The sequence below is a fragment of the Sus scrofa genome, chromosome 6 (genome assembly GCF_000003025.6).
Source record: "Sus scrofa isolate TJ Tabasco breed Duroc chromosome 6, Sscrofa11.1, whole genome shotgun sequence".
NCBI classification, from domain to species: Eukaryota; Metazoa; Chordata; class Mammalia; order Artiodactyla; family Suidae; genus Sus; species Sus scrofa.
In genome coordinates, this window is record NC_010448.4 from 88,017,862 (window position 1) to 88,036,662 (window position 18,801).

Genomic DNA, 18,801 nt, shown 5'->3' on the forward strand with positions numbered 1-18,801 from the left:
CGAGCCTGCTCTTGGTGTTGCGATGCCCCACCATGGGTCAGCCACTCCTTCCACTTTGGGGATACCAAAGAGCTACTGACAAGATTGGGGTTTGCTGGGTGCTGGGGCGTGGTGGGCAGGGACACAGCCTGCTTCTAAGGAGCTCCAGGGTCGGTCGTGGGGGGAAGGGGCAGGCAGCACAGATGCACTGAGAAGTCACCTGCCAGTGCACCCGTCAGGACAGTGGGAGGCACCCAGATCAGGAGGAACGAAAATGCCCAAGGGAGAGGACACGGCCTGTGAGCAAGAGAAAGAGGGCAGGGTGTTGGAGGACAAGTGGGCAATGAAGTGTGGCTGGGGTGCAGAGAGAGCATGCGGGGGGATCCGGAGGTTCTGTGACCTTTGGAGAGATGGGTGGGGCCAGAGTCCCACAGACCCTTGAGGGCCATGGTGAGGAGACCAGACTCTATCCTCAGGGTAGAGGGGAGCCATGCAGGGTCTTTGAGCAGGAGAGAGGCAATGAAGGTGTAAGCTGATCATGGGGAGGCCCTGGCGGGTCTAGAGCAGAGCCGTGACATGGTCAGATGGTTATTTTGGAAAGATTTTCATGGATGGAATAGAGGGCACAGCAGCTGGAGGCAGGTGCCCCTCGTCCCCTGCTGTCCAGCATCAAGGCTTCCACACATCCTCCCCTTCCCTCCCTCCCTTCCTTTCCTTCCCCCCTCTGCACCCCAACCTTTCCTGCATCTCCTCTTCTCCATCACATCCTCTTTCTCATTTCCGTCCCCTTTCCCTTCATAACCCTCCCCTCCCACTCTCCTTTGTCACCTCCCCTCCTTTGTCAGCCTCTGGGACAGGCTGTAGGAGCCCAGCTCTTTATGTCTACCTGCCCTCCATGGGCCGGGCTTTTCTGCTGCAGTGCTAATGGCGAAGGGGCACCCTCATCCCCCAGGGTCTAGGCTGCCTGGACTCCTGCTGCCTGGCTGGTGGTCCCTGCGGAGACACCAGCGGCAGCCTCAGCCCAGCCTGCCCTGGAGCAACTTTGGACCCAGTTGGAGAACAAACATCTGGGCAGGGTGTGGTGTGCTGGCAAGGGCTCTGGGTGCCACTCCTGTTCCATCGGCTCCATCCCTACCTCACCACTCTCTCACTGCGTGAACTTAAGCAACACAGTTGCTCTCTCTGGGCCTCAATTGCAGCTTCCGTAAAATGGCAAAGGTAGATATTTTGTAAACCATAAAGCATTGTGCTTTCATGTGGCAAACACTGTGGTTAACCAACAGGCATTCCCAAGCCCTGTCTCCCTTTCCTGCCTCCATCGAAAAGGCAGGAACAGCCAACTGTCACTTTGCAGCTTCCCTGAGAGTTAGAAGTAGGCATGTGACAACTTTCTGGCTAATTAGACCCCAGTGGGAATGCTAAGGAGCAATTCCAGGAAAATTTTGGCTTTTCTTTTACAAAGCACTATTCATTTTTCCTGTTCCTATTTTAACACAAATATGATGCCTGGAGCCACAGCAGCTGTCTTGGGACCATGAGGCAACAAGCCTGAGGAACCAGCATGTTGAGGATTGTTGAACAGAAAAATGGAAGGAGTCTATGTCCTTGATGCACCTGTGAGCTGCTGCATCAACCCTGCTGTGCCTGACTCCAGACTTCTGTTATGTGAGGAAAACAAAAGCCAATATATTTAAGCCCCTGTTAGTTGGGCATTAAGTTCCTTGCAGCTGAATGCATTTCTAAATGAAATCACTTGCAAGATGGTGATTCATGTTAGTGATAATAAAAACAACAGGAGAAACTTATTTCTATTACTCTAGCACCTTCCCCCATATATGTGTATATTTATAACTAAATGTATACTGTATATGTTCATATAATATACATATATGTTTAATAGCAGGATAAATTGTGACAAGACAATTTTTTGAGATATTAATTTTTTTTCCCTCTTCTGCCAAACACAAGGGAGGTTCTGGACCTCCTTGTCTCGGGGGAGGTCTGAGGAACAGTGCGAAGAGAGGGAGAGGTTACCTGCCAGGTGCACTCTAACTACCTCTGGTAGCTAAAGGCCCAAGTTTGCTGTGGAGCTTCTGGAGAGTGGGAAGAGGCCGTGATGGGGGCAGCAGAGGTGCCTCCCGGAGGGAGAGGTGAGAGTGAGGGCCTCAGAGGAACTTAATTAGAGACGGGGGTGGTTCTTCCCAGACCCCCCAAAAGTTTTCTGTAACTGGAAGAGGAGGCTGAGGGCTGTGGGTTCTATGAGCAAAGATGGGGGCACCAGTTCCTTCTGAGCTGGGGGAGCCAGGCAGAGCCTGGGGGACAGGTGAGGCCTCAGGGTGGAAGCACAGTTCCCAGCCCCACCCAAGGTGCCCAGGCCTCCCCGCCCTGACAGCAAATCTTTCCTGCTCTGCCCACAGCCTTGCTGCCACCCCAGGACTTTTGCACTATCCTAGAGAGGGGGCCGTGTGTGTTGGGGAGGACAATGAAAAATGGCTGAGGTTGAATTTCCCACCAGCCTGGTTGGCTGGGGCTTTGGATAGAAAGAAATTTGATATAAAACCAATGAGCAGGAGTTCCCACGGTGGCTCAGCGGGTTACAACCCAACTAGTATCAATGAGGATGCGGGTTTGATCCCTAGCCTTGCTCAGTGGGTCAAATATCCAGTGATGCCATGAGCTGTGGTGTAGGTTGCAGATGTGGTTCAGATCTGGCATTGCTGTGGTTGTGGTGGAGGCCACAGGGCGCTCCGATTCAACCCGTAGCCTGGGAACTTGCACATGCTGCAGGTGCAGCCCTAAATAAATAAATAATAAAGCAAATGAGCAGATGCTCTGTTTCTTGCACACCTGTGAATTGAGCTTGACATCCACTTTAAAATAATTACAGATATAAGGCACACTTATGGCAACTCCCTCCCACTAGAAAACGATACAGACGTATGAAAGCCATTCATCTACTTCATTTTTTCAAGCAGCAGACCAGGATTCTATTGAGTGAATATTCCATGCTGAATTTAGCTAATCCTCAATTGATGTGCATCTACATGGTTTTCAGCGGTTTTCTTTTCTTTTTTCTTTTTTTGTCTTTTTGCCATTTTTAGGCCGCTCCCGCGGCATATGGAGGTTCCCAGGCTAGGGGTCTAATCAGAGCTGTCTGTAGCTGTTGGCCTACGCCAGAGCCACAGCAACACGGGATCCGAGCCGCGTCTGCGACCTATACCACAGCTCACGGCAACGCCGGATCCTTAACCCACTGAGCAAGGCCAGGGATCGAACCTGCAACCTCATGGTTCCTAGTCGGATTCGTTAACCACTGAGCCACGACGGGAACTCCTCAGTGGTTTTCTTTTTTTTGTTGGTCTGATTTTGTTTTTCCTACCACCAGCCACTGTGTTTCTTCTGGCAGCTTGCTGTGTGGCGTGAAGAACGTGCATTTCAAAGCCAAGATCTTCTAGGTTTTTATCTCTGCTTTGCCCTGGTCTCCCTGGGTTTTGGTTTCCCCATCTGTAAAATGGGGATGGTGCCACGTTAGTGAAGGCATGTCTGTAAAGGCCCTGGCGCCACACTCAGCCCACTGTGGGAGCCAGAGAAAGGATGCCTCCTTTCTTTCCTGGCCATCAGTCTTCAGGGTTTGTGACAAAAGCCTAGGCCAACAAATCAGGGCACTTAGCCTTCCCTCTGCCTGCAGGGACACTTGCCCTTTGCTCCTCTGGAGGAGGGTGTGAATGACAGGTGGCAGGATGTGGGGAAAAACAATGATAACAGGAGCCAGTATTTACTGAATGGTTTCTGTGTCCCCAGGCTGGAGCAAGGAGCTTTAATGCCAACAGAGCAAGTGGGTTAGTGCACAGGGAAAGAAATTCTTAAAATGAAAGGAAGATGGGGACTTGACTCCCCACTCCTCTCTGATCCCCAGTCTAAATTAGCCCCCCCCCATTCTCTTAGTTTTCTTAGAAACTGTATTTCTCCGAACAGCCTTTATTGCTGTGTGGGATGGTGTAACCCTCTCTGTGATGATCACTGCATTGTCTGACTCCCCCTAAGGTCAAGGAGGACGAGAACCTACTCTTGTTAATTATCATTTTCCTGGTGCCTAGAACACGCCTGATGAAGAGATAATGACACATGGCATATAAAAGTTCCTGGGCCAGGGACTGAATCCAATTGAATCGGAGCCACACCTGCAACCTACCACCCAGGCTGGGGATTGAACCCACACCTCAGCAGCTACTAGAGCGGCTGAAGTTGGACTCCTAACCCACTGTGCCATGGTGGAAACCCCCAAGGTTCCTGTTGTTTTAAACACAGCAGTGGCCAAACCAGACATGCACTCAGGTTTCCAGTTGGTGACCTCTGAACTCCATAGCCTGGACCTCCCCACCTCTGGCACTTAACCCCTCACCAAGGAGCTCCAGCTCCTGGGTGGTCCTGTCCTCTCACTGCAGAACCATGTGGGCCTCTGCCCTGGTCACTCTCCCTGTGCTCTTCCCCCATCAGCCCCTTCCTCTCACCCTGCACATTTGAAACGGGAGGGAAGGAGGCAGGGCACAAACCTTGAAAGAATGACAGAGTCCTTCAGGATATGGTAAGAACTGTTTACAACCAACTAGGTCCAAGGTGGTTTATGATTTGACTTTCAGTGGACCTGGAGTTTCGTTATATGCTCATTGTAATACCCTGGCATATACTGAATGACACAGCATCCACAGGCACCGTGACAGTTCTGAGACAGAAGGCCAAAAAGTGAGTGGTGGCCCAATTCCTGGAAACCCCCTCCTCTTCCCAGAAATAGTTGAATTAATCCTCCCACTCATCAGCCTATGAAATCGCCAGCCCAGAAAAACTCACTACCCTGCATTTCAGGGCCTCTTGCCTTTGAGATGGCCCACACTCTGTCTCTCCGTAAAGCTGCTTCTTCCCTATCACTTTGCCGCTCACTGAATTCTTTCTGTGCTGAGACATCCACGGCACTTCAGTACGTCCCCGGGACTAGGTGTGTGAATTTAATTAAAAACAACAAAAAAAAAAACCAATGAGTTCAAGTCCCAGTCTGGGATTTGGCCGGGTTTGAGTCCTGGCCCATGGGTTCAAGTACCGATCTGAGTCTTAGCTGGGTTAGAGTCCCAGCACGTGAGTTCAAGTTCCAAACTGAGGTGTACGGTTTTACATTCAGTACCTGAACCCAAGTCTCTCAACCCAAGCCCAGGGCTCCCTCAACCACTGCTATCAACTCTCCATCCCCTTTGCCTTCTCACAGCTGCTCCAGAATCAACCAATATTCATTCAGATGGTCAGTCAGTCAATCAACTAACCTTTGCCCTGGTAGAGGGAACACAGTCCGCCCGACCACCTTCACTTTATTTTATTTATTTATTTATTTTTGGTCTTTTTGTCTTTTCTAGGGCTGCTCCTGCGGCATATGGAGGTTACCAGGCTAGGGGTCAAATCGGAGCTGTAGCGGCTGGCCTAGGCCAGAGCCACAGGAATGCCAGATCCGAGCCATGTCTGTGACCTACACCACAGCTCACAGCAATGCCAGATCCTTAACCCACTGAGCAAGGCCAGGGATCGAACCTGCAACCTCATGGTTCCTAGTGGGATTCATTAACCACTGAACCACGATGGGAACTCCTCCACTTTATTTTATATTATAGTCAATTCACGACATGCTGATTTCTGCTATATGGCAAAGGGACCCACTCATACATACATATACATTCCCTTTTTATATTATCTTCCATTATGATCTATCCCAAGAGATTGGATACAGTTCCCTGTGCTATACAGCAGGACCTCATTGTGTATCCATTCTAAATGTAATAGTTTGCATTCACTAACCCTGAACTCCCAGTCCGTCCCCCTCCCCCTTCCCTCCACCTTGGCAACCACGAGTCTGTGCTCTACGTCTGTGAGTCTGTTTCTGTTTTGTAGATAGGTTCATTTGTGCCATATCTTATTTTTATTTATTTATTTGTTTATTTATTTTGATTTTTAGGGCCACACCCGTGGCATATGGAGGTTCCCAGGCTAGGGGTCAAATCAGAGCTATGGCTGCCGGCCTACGCCACAGATCTGAGCTGTGTCTGTGACCTACACCACAGCTCTCGGCAACGCTGGATCCTTAATCCACTGATCGAGGCCAGGGATTGAACCTGTAACCTCATGGTTCCTAGTTGGATTTGTTTCTGCTGCACCACTACGGGAACTCCCTGTGCTGTATTTTAGATTGCACATATAAGCGGTATCATATGGTATTTATCTTTCTGACTTACTTTCCTTAGTATGAGAATCTCTAGTTGCATCCATGTTGCTGTGAGTGACATTATTTCATTCTTTTTAATGGCTGAATAGTATTCCACTTACTGAGGATTTCTTATGTGCTGCAGAACAGGCTCAGCCATTTCCATGCATTATCTCATCTAACTCTCCCTCCTTTTCCACAAGGAAGAAATATTCATGGCCTCGTTTTATGTGTGAGAAAACCAAGGCGAGGAGAGGTTTGTAACTCACCCAAGACACACAGCTGATAAAGGGCTCGGCCTAGGATTTGGACACAGGTCTGGGTGACATCTAAGCCCACCCTCTCTGCTATCCTGCCTCCTATATTATAAAATCATGGGTTTGGATTTAAAGAGTGAAAAATTAATGAAGGAAAACCTCCCTAAGGTGGAGCCAGAGGCCAGAAGGGGGAACTCTATGAAAGTCCACTAGGCATTAATACAGATCCCAGCGGGAAGAAACAAACACAAAAACCAAAAACCCCAAACAAAACCCCAAACCCAACCAAAACCACAAACCCATAGGAAGAGACATACCTTGCATCTCCAGCAGGAAGTGAACTACTTTACAGCCTTCAGCAGGAGGAAGAAAGATTTTCTCCTCCACTGGCAACAGCTTAACCAGTGAGAGCTTGTCACAGCTCAGCCAATGAAAAGCTGCTATACTTCAAAATCCCAGCTTTCTCCAATAGACCTTTTGTTTATAACAGCCCCTTCCGACTTCCCCTTCTCTATATAAGGTTTCCTCTCCTTTACTGGACTTGGATGTGGTCTTCCACAGTTCCAATTCTTTGCTGCTCCCAGATAAACCTGTTTTGCTGGTAAAAAAACAGGCTTGTTTATTGTTTCAGGTTAACAAAATATATTGCATTCAAAATCTGGGCTCAGCCACTGAGGGGCTGCATAAGTTTGGCCAAGTCAGGGATCCTCTCTGAGTCTCAGTTTCCTTGTTGACAACAGTTAGGATGGCTCCTCCGTGCCCCCTCCCTCCCTCTGGCCTCTTGATTGTTCACCTGACTCACCCAGAGGACTGGGCATTGCTGGAGGGAGGCATTATAACCTACGTGTTCATCCGCCTCCCACCGCCACCTGCCACACTGCCCGGCTCACAGCAGGTGTCTGTAAATATTTGCTATCGTTGAGGTACCGCAGAGCCTGCCCCAGAAGGACCAGAGACGAGTCCTGCTGAGCAAGGGAAAGGCAGCGCCCCCTGGCGTCTTGGTGACCGGGCGCCCAGTACAGGAGGATCCTTCAGGTGAAACCCTCCCTGAGCACCTGGTCACCAAGTGAAGAACAGAGGCCTTACCCCTTGGGGACCTGGTTGGGTTTAGGCCAATGCTTCAACTTGCAGTATGGCCTTAGGTGAGGACATGAATTCCTCTGGCTTTGTTTTCCCTACTAGTGAAAGTAAGGAGGTAGAACTAGACCACTGGACAGTTAAAGCCTGTTCTCCTAGCTTGGCTGAAGGACTCTCAGGAGCTCTGGTACAGGTCCTCACAGAGGAAGTGTCTGTGATGGTCTTTTTTTTTTCCCTCTTTTTTTAGGGCTGCTCCCATGGCATATGGAGGTTCCCAGGCCAGGGGTCCAATCAGAGCTACAGCTGCCAGCCTACACCAGAGCCATAGCAACTTGGGATCCGAGCCATGTGTGCGACCTACACCACAGCTCACGGTAATGCCAGATCCTTAACCCACCTAATCGAGGCCAGGGACCAAACCCGCAACTTCATGGTTCCCAATCGGATTCGTTTCCTCTGTGCCACGCCGGGAACTCCGTGTGATGGTCTTTTTGATAATGCCTCCTTCTCTCCGGTCTTGATGTCTGCTACTCCTCCAAATGCCCCCCCATCACACACATGCACACAAATGTGTACACATGCATACACACACATTCACACAAGCACAAACACACATACATGCAAACATGTCCATAGCACTTGTACATGCACAGACAGACACGTGTGCACACAAGGCACACACATGCACCTGCATGGTGATGCATACAGCAGACAGTCCCTCAGTATCCATTTGCTCTTCCTCTCTGGGTCTGCCTTTCGGCAGAGCTGGAAAAATGAAAACACATTTCCCAAACTCCCTTTCACTCAGAGCTTGAGTTCTGGGTGTGACTTAGCTTCAGCCAATTGGAGACGCTTACATGACCTTTGGAAGGGAGACGTAAGTTTCTGCTGACAAGCGTTGTTTGCACATATTTGTTCTTGTCTATGGCCCTTTCTAGTGTGTAGGTATCAGGTTCAGGTAGGGTGAGAGGTGGGGCTGGGCAGCTGCTGCTGGTGGGTCTGCTGGCAATGCCAATCCATTGTGACAGGCACAGCATGGCTCTGCAGGGGTGGCAGCAAGAGCTCCCTGATCCTGGTGGCTTCAGCAGGGGTGGTGAGGATCTGGAGCCAGGGGCAGCTCTCTTGGGAACCAGCTTCCATGGTGTGATTCTGGGAGTCAGTGCTGAAAGCTCAATCTAAAATTTGTTTCTTTCAGGTCTCCTGATTTTCTTTTTCTTTTTTTTAAAGATAGCTTGATTGCTTTGCTAGGCAAAGGGGGCCACAGCAGGCTAATGCCTTAAAGACTGTGCCCCCCCCATTTTTAAGATCTCCTGATTTTTTATAACATAGAACACTCTGTAATAGATTCCTTCCTGTTTAAACTAGGTTGAATACTTTCTGTTCTCTGCAGGTCCTAAATCTTAGCTTCAGGATCACCAAGCTAGACTGAATTCTAGTTAGGTGCTTTCCATTATACAGTTACATCTGACATTTGACTAGTGTCCGTTCTCTCAGAGCCTGGACTAAATGCACATCCTCTCAACAGTTTATTTAGCCTCATCAAGTGTAGGCTCTGGTCTTGGTGCTGGAACACCTTCCCACTGAAAATTAATAGGGAAACCTCGCTGAAATGGAGTTGAGAGGCCAGAAGGGGGAGCTCTTGAAGTACCACTCCAGTTCAAATTACAGAGCCTATCTGAAAAATCAACACAGAAGAATCATCAAATCGGAGTTCCCGTCTTGGCTCAGTGGTTAACGAATCTGACTAGGAACCATGAGGTTGTGGGTTCAATCCCTGGCGTTGCTCCGTGGGTTAAGGATCTGGTGTTGCCGTGAGTTGTGGTGTAGGTCGCAGACACAGCTTGGATCTGGCGTAGACCAGTGGCTACAGCTCCGTTTCTACAGCTCCGTTTCAACCCCTAGCCTGGGAACCTCCATGTGCCGTGGGAGTAGCCTAAGAAATGGTAAAAGACAAAAAAAAAAAAAAAAAAAAAAAAAGAAAAAAAAGAATAATCAAATCATCAATTACAGGCTGCAACAGGAAAAGATATACATTGCATCTCCTGCAAGAAATCAACTACCCCACCAACTCAGCCAATGAGAAACCATCATCACCCTGAACTCTCAGTTTTCTCCAATGAATTTTAGTTCAAAACAACCCCTCTCAACTTTCTCCTTTATCTCTATAAATAAGATTAGATTGTATTCCTTGCCTTTGTTTGTCTTTCTTGTCTGTGGTATTTGTTGTGGCTTGCTTTTCTGGAATTGCAGTTATCTGCTAGTTTCAAATAAACCCACTTTTGCTATTAAAATAATTGACTTTAATTTTTAATTTTAAATTTATTTTGGCTGCACCCATGGCATATGGAAGTTCCCAGGCCAAGGACTGAATCTGAGCTGGAGCTGTGACCTGCGCCACACTAGATCCTTAACCCCCTGGGCCTGACCAGAGGTCAAACCTGCATCTTCAAAGACAACGTCAGGTCCTTAACCTACTAAACCACAATGGGAACTCCCTGACTGTTTTATTTTTAAGGTCAACAATGTGGTGGCACAAAGTAGGGGGTCAGTAAATATTAACACACAAACAGGTCAACAAATTAAATTTTTTTTTTTTGGTCTTTTTGTCTTTCTAGAGCCACATCCATGGCATAAGGAGGTTCCCAGGCTAGGGGTCAAATCAGAGCTACAGCTGTCAGCCTATGCCAGGGCCACAGCAACTCCAGATCCAAGCCGTGTCGGTGACCTACACCACAGCTCACAGCAACGCCATATCCTTAACCACTGATCAAGGCCAGGGATTGAATTTGCAACCTCATAGTTCCTAGTTGGATTCGTTGGATTCGTTTCCACTGCCCCACGATGGGAACTCCTCAACAAATTAATAAATAAGGTAATTTCAGGTAATGAAAACCACTACAAAAACAGAGAAGAGTGGAGTTCCCACCGTGGCGCAGTGGTTAACAAATCCGACTAGGAACCATGAGGTTACGAGTTCAGCCCCTGCCCTTGCTCAGTGGGTTAACGATCCGGCGTTGCCGTGAGCTGTGGTGTAGTTTGCAGACGTGGCTCGGATCCAGCGTTGCTGTGGCTCTGGTGTAGGCCGGTGGCTGCAGCTCCGATTCAACCCCTAGCCTGGGAACCTCCATATGCCGCGGGAGCGGCCCAAGAAATAGCAAAAAGCCAAAAAAAAAAAAAAAAAAAAAAATAGAGAAGAGTAATGGAATGGATAGATAGTTGGAATGATACCTTTCTGAGCCAGGGTTAGGAAGGGGCTAGGGGAAGCCTCTTTGAATTGAGATGACGTTTGAGTTGAGACCTAAATGAGAAGAAGCCAGGCATGGGAGGGTCTGGGGCAGAGAATTCCAAGCAAATGCAGAGGCCCTGGGGCTATGTAAGGAGCATGGAATGTTTGAGGACTAGCCGTCAGGACAGTGTGGCTGGAGCAGAGTGAGTGACGGAGAGAGGTGAAGATGTGGGCTTCCACATGGGGCAGGGCCGTGGAGGCCAGGCTAAGGGGTCGGTTTTTATTCTGAGTCCAATGAAAGGCCATCAGAGGCCCTTCAGCAGGGACATGATGTGACCGATTTATGTTTTAAGACACAGGATGTTATCAGGGATGGACGAAGTTCAGAGCAGGAGCAGGGTGACAATTTGGGAGGTGACCATAGTAGTCAGGGCAGGAGATGACTGACCAGTGTGACAGCAGAGGAGATGGTACAGTGTGAGCAGAGCTGGAAGATGTTTTGAAGGTAAAATCAGTAGAAATGGCTGATGGGTTAAACACAGGGATGTGAATAAACGAGAAGAATCAAGAAGGAGTCCTGAACTCTTACATCTAGAATGGGTAAGCCTTGAGGTCCTGCTGTTCAGCACAGGGAACTATATCCAGTCAGCTGTGATAGAACATGATAGAAGATCATATGAGAAAAAGCATGTATATGTTTGTATGACATGGTCACTTTGCTGAACAGCAGAGATGCACAGAACATTGTAAATGAACTCTAATGTAAAAATACAAAAAAGCAAAGAGACAAACAAAACACAACAAAAACAGACAAACAGAGGAATGAGTCTTGGCTTTTGGCTTGAGCAACTGGGGGAATGTCATCTCTCACGATGTGGATGACGGCAGCTGGAGCCAGAGCGGAGCGGTCATCAGACTTGCTGTTTGCGATGCTCGTGAGAGCATCCAAGGGGAGCTTCAGGGCTCAGGGGCTGAGCGCACGATTCTGGAGCCAGACCGGCTGAGTTGGAATTCTGGCCCTTTAATAACTTTCACGTTACTTTAATCTATTTTAAGCCAAGGGTTTCATTTTATCGCTTGTAAAATAGAAATAATTACGGTACTCATTTCATAGGATTAATGAGGGTGAAGTGAATGAAACTGTGTCCAGGGCTTGGTATGACTCTGCATGAAATGGGTCATTGTTGGGATGCTGATTTTGATCCAGAGGAGGCCAACCCGGCAGTGAGATAGATAAGCGTCTAGATCTTAGGAGAGAGGCCAGGGCTGGAGCTGTTGACTTATAAAAGATACATGTACAATTGCTAGACTGGATGATTCTTTCTGGGGGAGAATGTGGAAATGCGTAGGGACAGGTATGTCACCATATTCACCACTCTGTGCCCAGACCTCACACAGTCTGCATATAGTAGGTGCTCAATGAATGTGTGTTGTTTGGATGAATTTCCTTGGACAGAAAACTCCAGACTCTGTCTGACCATGTCTGTCTCCTGGATGGAGTCCCACCTCTCTTGACCATGGGACATGGATGGCACAGGGGCTTGGACCCTTTCATTGTTGTATTCCTAGGGCTTTAGTGCAGGGCCTGGCATATCGTAGGTCCTCAGTAAATACCAGTGGTCATTGAAAGAATAAAAGGATATGTGTCTAGCTCAGAGGTGGTCACAAAGCAGGCCTGGCCTTGGACCTTGTGCGTGAACTTGAATGTTGGTGGCCGGCAGCCACGCCACCCCATTCTGTGTTCTCACTGGGTTCCTGAGCTGGAAACTCAGGAATTACATACATGTTCCAGATTTTTTACTGGCAAGATTATGGATATAGTTCAGTGTGTTCTGAAGAAATGTGCTTACATGGTATTTGGAAGGTGCAAGAGGGGTAGAATCCATTCTTCCTCCTTTGGCAGCCGTGATAGTTGGGTGGGCTTCTGCAGATAATGAGCTTTTGCAGAGGCTGGATGACTCCATCCCCCTGCTAATCTCCTGTCTCCAGACAGCAGGGCAGCACTGACTGCAACATGGGCCAGGATTTCCTGTAGTTTCTTTCTTTTCTTTTCTTTTTGGCCACACTTCTGGCATGTGGAAGTTCCCAGGCCAGGGATCAAACCGGCGACACAGCAGAGCCCAAGCTTCTGCAGTGTCAACACCAGATCCTTAAACCCCTGCGCCACAAGGGAACTCTTCCTGTAGTTTCTTGACTCCAGGTGGCAGGAACAGCATTCTGACTCTTCACAGTTACATGGGAACTCTTGACCCTAAAAGATAGTACTCCTATCTGACTGCACTCCTAGTTCCCTCTGCAAACACCTAATTCCCTGTGTTAAATTCCTTCCTGCTTGATGGAGTTCCCATCATGGCACTCCGGAAATGAATCCGACCAGGAACCATGAGGCTGCAGGTTCGATCCCTGGCCTCACTCAGTGGGTTAAGGATCCAGCATTGCTGTGGCTGTGGTGTAGGCTGACAGCTACAGCTCTGATTCTACCCCTAGCCTGGAACCCTCCATATGACATGCGTTAGGCCCTAAAAAAAAACAAAAAAAGAAAAAAAAAATCCCTTCCTGCTTGAAATTCCTAGATTGCCTTTTTTTTTTTTTTTTTTTTTTTTTTTTTCTTTTTTTGGTCACACCTATGGCATATGGAAGTTCCCAGGCTAGAGAGCGAATCCAGACCACAGCTGCAACCTATGCTCCAGCTGCAGCAAAGCCGGATCCTTAATCTGCCATGTCACAGTGGGAATTCTGGCTTTTGTTTTCTTGATGGAACATTCAGGGAGAGACAAGGTTGTGCTGCAGAAAGAATAGAGCCAGGCAGGTCTGGATTTTCATCCGGCTTGTCCATTTTTTAGCTGAATAAGCTTGTTAGTCACCTCATCTTTTTTTTTTTTTTTCCTTTTTTTTTGCTGCAATGTACAGCAGCTTGCGGTGGGATCTCAGTTCCTAGAACAGGGTTTGAACCTAGGCCACAGCAGTGAAAGTGCCAAGTCCTAACCACCAGATCACCAGGGAACTCCTGTATTGCCCATTTTTAAGTTGGATGATCTCACTTGTAGGAGCTACCTTGATACATATATTGCAAATATCTTCACCAATCTCTGTCTTAAAATTTTTTTTTTTGCCACACCCACAGCAAATGGAGATTCCTGGGCCAGAGATCGAATCTGCCCTACAGCTTCTACCTATGCCACAACCATGGCAATGCTGGATCCTAAACCTGCTGTGCCACAGTGGGAACTCTACCAATCTGTCATATCTTTGCACTCTCTTACTGTTATATTCTGATGAACTGCTGTTCTTAATTTTAATGGAGTCCAGTTTATTAGCCTTTTCTTTTGCAATGCTTATTTTGCCTTCTTAAGAAATTTTTGCCTCCTCCAAGTTCAGAAATATATTTTAAAATTTTTCCTTCTGGAAACTTTGTTGTTTTACTTTTCAGATTTAGGTCTATAATCTGGCTTGTATGACCACTACTATTATTTGTCTTATCAACCCTTGTCCTTCAAAGCCTGGTTCCATCATTATCTTTTCCTTGTTTTTTTGGCCATGACCTCGGCATGCAGAAGTTCCCAGGTCAGAGATCGAACCCACAACACAGCAGTGACAAGGCTGGATCCTTAACCTACTGAGCCATCAGGGAACTCCCCATCATAGTCTTTGGAACACTGTGACCACTCTAGACATTTAAAATGCAGTTATATTGGAGTTCCCATTGTGGCTCGGCAGTTAACTAATCTGACTAGCATCCATGAGGATGCAGGTTCAATTAGTAGGTTAAGGATCTGGCGTTGCTGTGAGCTGTGGTGTAGGTCTCAGACACAGCTCAGATCCTGCGTTGCTGTGGCTTTGGTGCAGGCCAGCAGCTACAGCTCTGATTCGACCCCTAGCCTGGGAACCTCCGTATGCCAAGGGTGCAGCCCTGAAAAACAAAAAAACAAAACAAAACAAAACCAAAGAAAGGCAGTTATATCACTGAACACTTAGTGTTTCAATTAGGATTCAGTTGCATGCTGGCCAGTTGAAGCAGGAAGGTATTTATAAAGATGTTAAGTGCCTCACAGAATCACTGCATGAGCTGAAGGATCAGGCTCCAGGTCAGATTTTCAGGAATGACCCCGCAGAACTAGAGGATCAAGAACACTGCTCTAGCCCTGTTCACAACAGCCAAGACATGGAAACAACCCAAATGTCCATGACAGATAATTGGATCAGGAAGATTGGCATATATACACAATGGAATACTACTCAGCCATAGAAAAGAACAAAATAATGCCATTTGCAGCAACATGGATGGAACGAGAGACTCTCATACTGAGTGAAGTAAGTCAGAAAGAGAAAGACAAACACCATATGATATCACTTATGTCTGGAATCTAATATATGGTACAAAGGAATCTTTCCACAGAAAAGAAACTCATGGACTTGGAGAATAGACTTGGGGTTGCCAAAGGGGAGGGGGTGGGAGTGGGATGGATTGGGAGCTTGGGGTTCATAAATGCGAACTATTGCCTTTGGAATGGATTAGCAATGAGGTCCTGCTGTGTAACACTGGGAACTATGTCTAGTCCCTTATGATGGAGCAGGATAATGGGAGAAAAAGAATGTATACATGTATGTGTAACTGGATCACCATGCTGTACAGTAGAAAAAAATGTATTGGAGAAATAACAATTGGTTACAATTCAAAAATTAAAAAAAAAATCTGGAAAAAAAAAAAAAGAACGCTGCTCTAACCAGAAAGATGAGGCTCCATAATCACATCATTACCATAGCTCAGAAGCTGCTACTGATGCACCAACCATGCCTGCCACAATCTGTGGCAGCAGATGAACCAGAGTCCGATCTTTTTTTTTGTCTTTTTGCTATTTCTTGGGCCGCTCCCACGGCATATGGAGGTTCCCAGGCTAGGGGTTGAACAGGAGCTGCAGCCACCGGCCTACGCCAGAGCCACAGCAACGCTGGATCTGAGCTGCGTCTGCGACCTACACCACAGCTCATGGCAACGCCGGATCGTTAACCCACTGAGCAAGGGCAGGGACCCAACCAGCAACCTCATGGTTCCTAGTCGGATTTGTTAACCACTGCGCCATACGGGAACTCCTCAGAGTCCAATCTTATTCTTTTCTTTTTTTTTTTTTTTTTGTCTTTTTGTCTTTTGCTGCTGTTGTTGTTATTTCTTGGGCCGCTCCCGCGGCATATGGAGGTTCCCAGGCTAGGGGTTGAATCGGAGCTGCAGCCACTGGCCTACACCAGAGCCACAGCAACGCTGGATCCGAGCCACGTCTGCAACCTACACCACAGCTCATGGCAACACCAGATCGTTAACCCACTGAGCAAGGGCAGGGACCGAACCCACAACCTCATGGTTCTTAGTCGGATTCGTTAACCACTGCGCCACGACGGGAACTCCCCAATCTTATTCTTAAGGTCCCCTAAGCAAGGGAAACCACATCTTTACTAACTTGCTTCGGAAAAACCCAATGTTTTCACACTTTATTTCTGGCAGCAATGGGAAGCTGGCCTCCACCTCTCTTCTGTTTTTCTAAATCCTGTCTGAGTGAATCTGAGGGGCCAAACATAAATCCCTGGCTGCCAGGGGACCTGGGAGCTTACTGGATGGGGGGTACTGACTCACTCTATCCATCAGATACAGTATTGTGATACATGTGTTCTCTTCTATCTTTTTGACTGAATGCGATGAGTTCTAGGAGAGGAGGTTCTATTAACTTTTGTGACTGTCCACTGGCTAGGAACAGTGTAGGGGCTGGTTAAATCTTTGCTGTATGAATTGGTTAAATGTGTCTCTGCTTATTACCTGTGTATCTTTTAGGATACTTTTAGTTATTTCCAACAGAAAGCCCAATTCAAATGCGTTAAAAAAATAAAGAGATTCTATTTGTTCATGTAAGTAAGAAAGTCAGAAGTAGGTCTGGCAGCAGGTGAGGCTTGATCAAGCTCTCCAACAATGTCACCAAGAGTCTAATTTCTTATCATCTCACTGGTCTGATTTCTCCAATGTTGGCTTCATTTTTTTCCCCCTTGATTTAATTTAGGTTTCTTCTGGCTGCTCTTGAAGTTCCCAGGCCAGGAGCTGAACCCACATCACTGCAGTGACAAGAGCCACAGCAGAGACATTGCTGGATCCTTAACCCACTGGGTCACCAGGAAACTCCCTCTTCTTAATTTTAAATTCAGGATTTTATGACTAAATCTATGTATTATATATTAACAAACACTATATAGCATATATGGCTCTACATAATAACTGCTGCCATTTAATGAGTAATATCTAAGCGTCAGTACTGTGTTATATAAGCTCTTTATATAACTTCTCATTAAATCCTCATATAACTCTGTTAAGTAGATATTATATACCTTTCTTATTTATTTATTTATGCTTTTGTCTTTTAGGACCACACCCTCAGCATGTGGTCCGGCAACACCAGATCCTTTAACCCACTCAGCAAGGCCAGGGATTGTACACAAGTCCTCATGGGTAGTAGTCAGTTTCGTTACTGCTGCACCACAGTGGGAACTGGAACATTCTCTTGGAGAGCTTAAAGAATATTTTGAATTATTCATCAGTGTTTTATCCATCTCCACTTACTCCTCACTAAGAGAGCTAACCAGAACAACTAATATTATTTTTTAATTAAAAAATTTTTTTATTACTCAAATGAATTTATCACATCTGTAGTTGTATAATGATCATAACAATCTGATTTCACAGGATTTCCATCCCACAGCCCAAGCACATCCCCCCACCTCCCCCCAAACTCTCTCCTCCGGAGACCATAAGTTTTTCAATGTCTGTGAGTCAGTATCTGTTCTGCAAAGAAGTTCAGTTTGTCCTTTTTTCAGATTCCACATGTCAGTGAAAGCATTGGATGTTGGTGTCTCATTGTATGGTTGACTTCACTTAGCATGATAGTTTCTAGGTCCATCCATGTTGCCTAAAATGCTGGTATTTCATTCTTTTTAATGGCTGAGTAATATTCCATGGTGTATATGTACCACATCTTCTTGATCCACTCCTCTGTCGATGGACATTTAGGTTGTTTCCAGGTCTTGGCTATTGAAAACAGTGCTGCAGTGAACATCGGAGTACATGTGTCTTTGCGAGTCGTGGTTTTCTCTGGGTAGATGCCCAGGAGTGGGATTGCTGCATCAAATGGTCGTTCTATGTTTAGTTTTCTGAGGAATCTCCATACTGCTTTCCACAGTGGTTGCACCAATTTACAATCCCACCAACAGTGTACTAGGGTTCCCTTTTCTCCACACCCTCTCCAGCACTTATTGTTTGTAGACTTTTGGATGATGGCTATTCTGGCTGGTGTAAGGTGGTACCTCATAGTGGTTTTGATTTGCATCTTTCTGATAATGAGTGATGTTGAACATCCTTTCATGTGTTTCTTGGCCATCTGTATGTCTTCTTTGGAGAACTGTCTGTTTAGATCTTCTGCCCATTTTTTGATAGGCTTGTTTGTGTTTTTGGTATGGAGCTGCAGAAGTTGTTTATAGATTTTGGAGATTAATCCCTTGTCAGTCAATTTGCTTGCAAAGATTTTCTCCCATTCTGTGGGTTGTCTTTTTGTGTTGTTTAGGGTTTCCTTGGCTGTGCAGAAACTCTGAAGTTTGACTAGGTCCCATTTGTTTATTTTTGTTTTTGTTGTCAATACTCTGATAGGTGGATCTGAGAAGATGTTGCTGTCGTTTATGTCAGAGAGTGTTTGGCCTATGTTTTCCTCTAGGAGTTTGATAGTGTCTGGTCTTATATCTAGGTCTTTAATCCACAGAACAGCTAATATTGTGTGTGTTCATTCATTCATTTATTCATCCTTTCAGCCAACAAGTACTTATTAAAGGCTGATGTGTACCCTCTAGGGAGGGTAACAGTGAACAAAGTAGATCCAAATTCCTGTCATCATGGGTTTTATTTTCTAGTGAAGCTAAACAGATGATTTCAAAATGTGAACTATATAGTATATTAAAAATTGGAGTTCCTGTCATGGCACAGTTGTTAACGAATC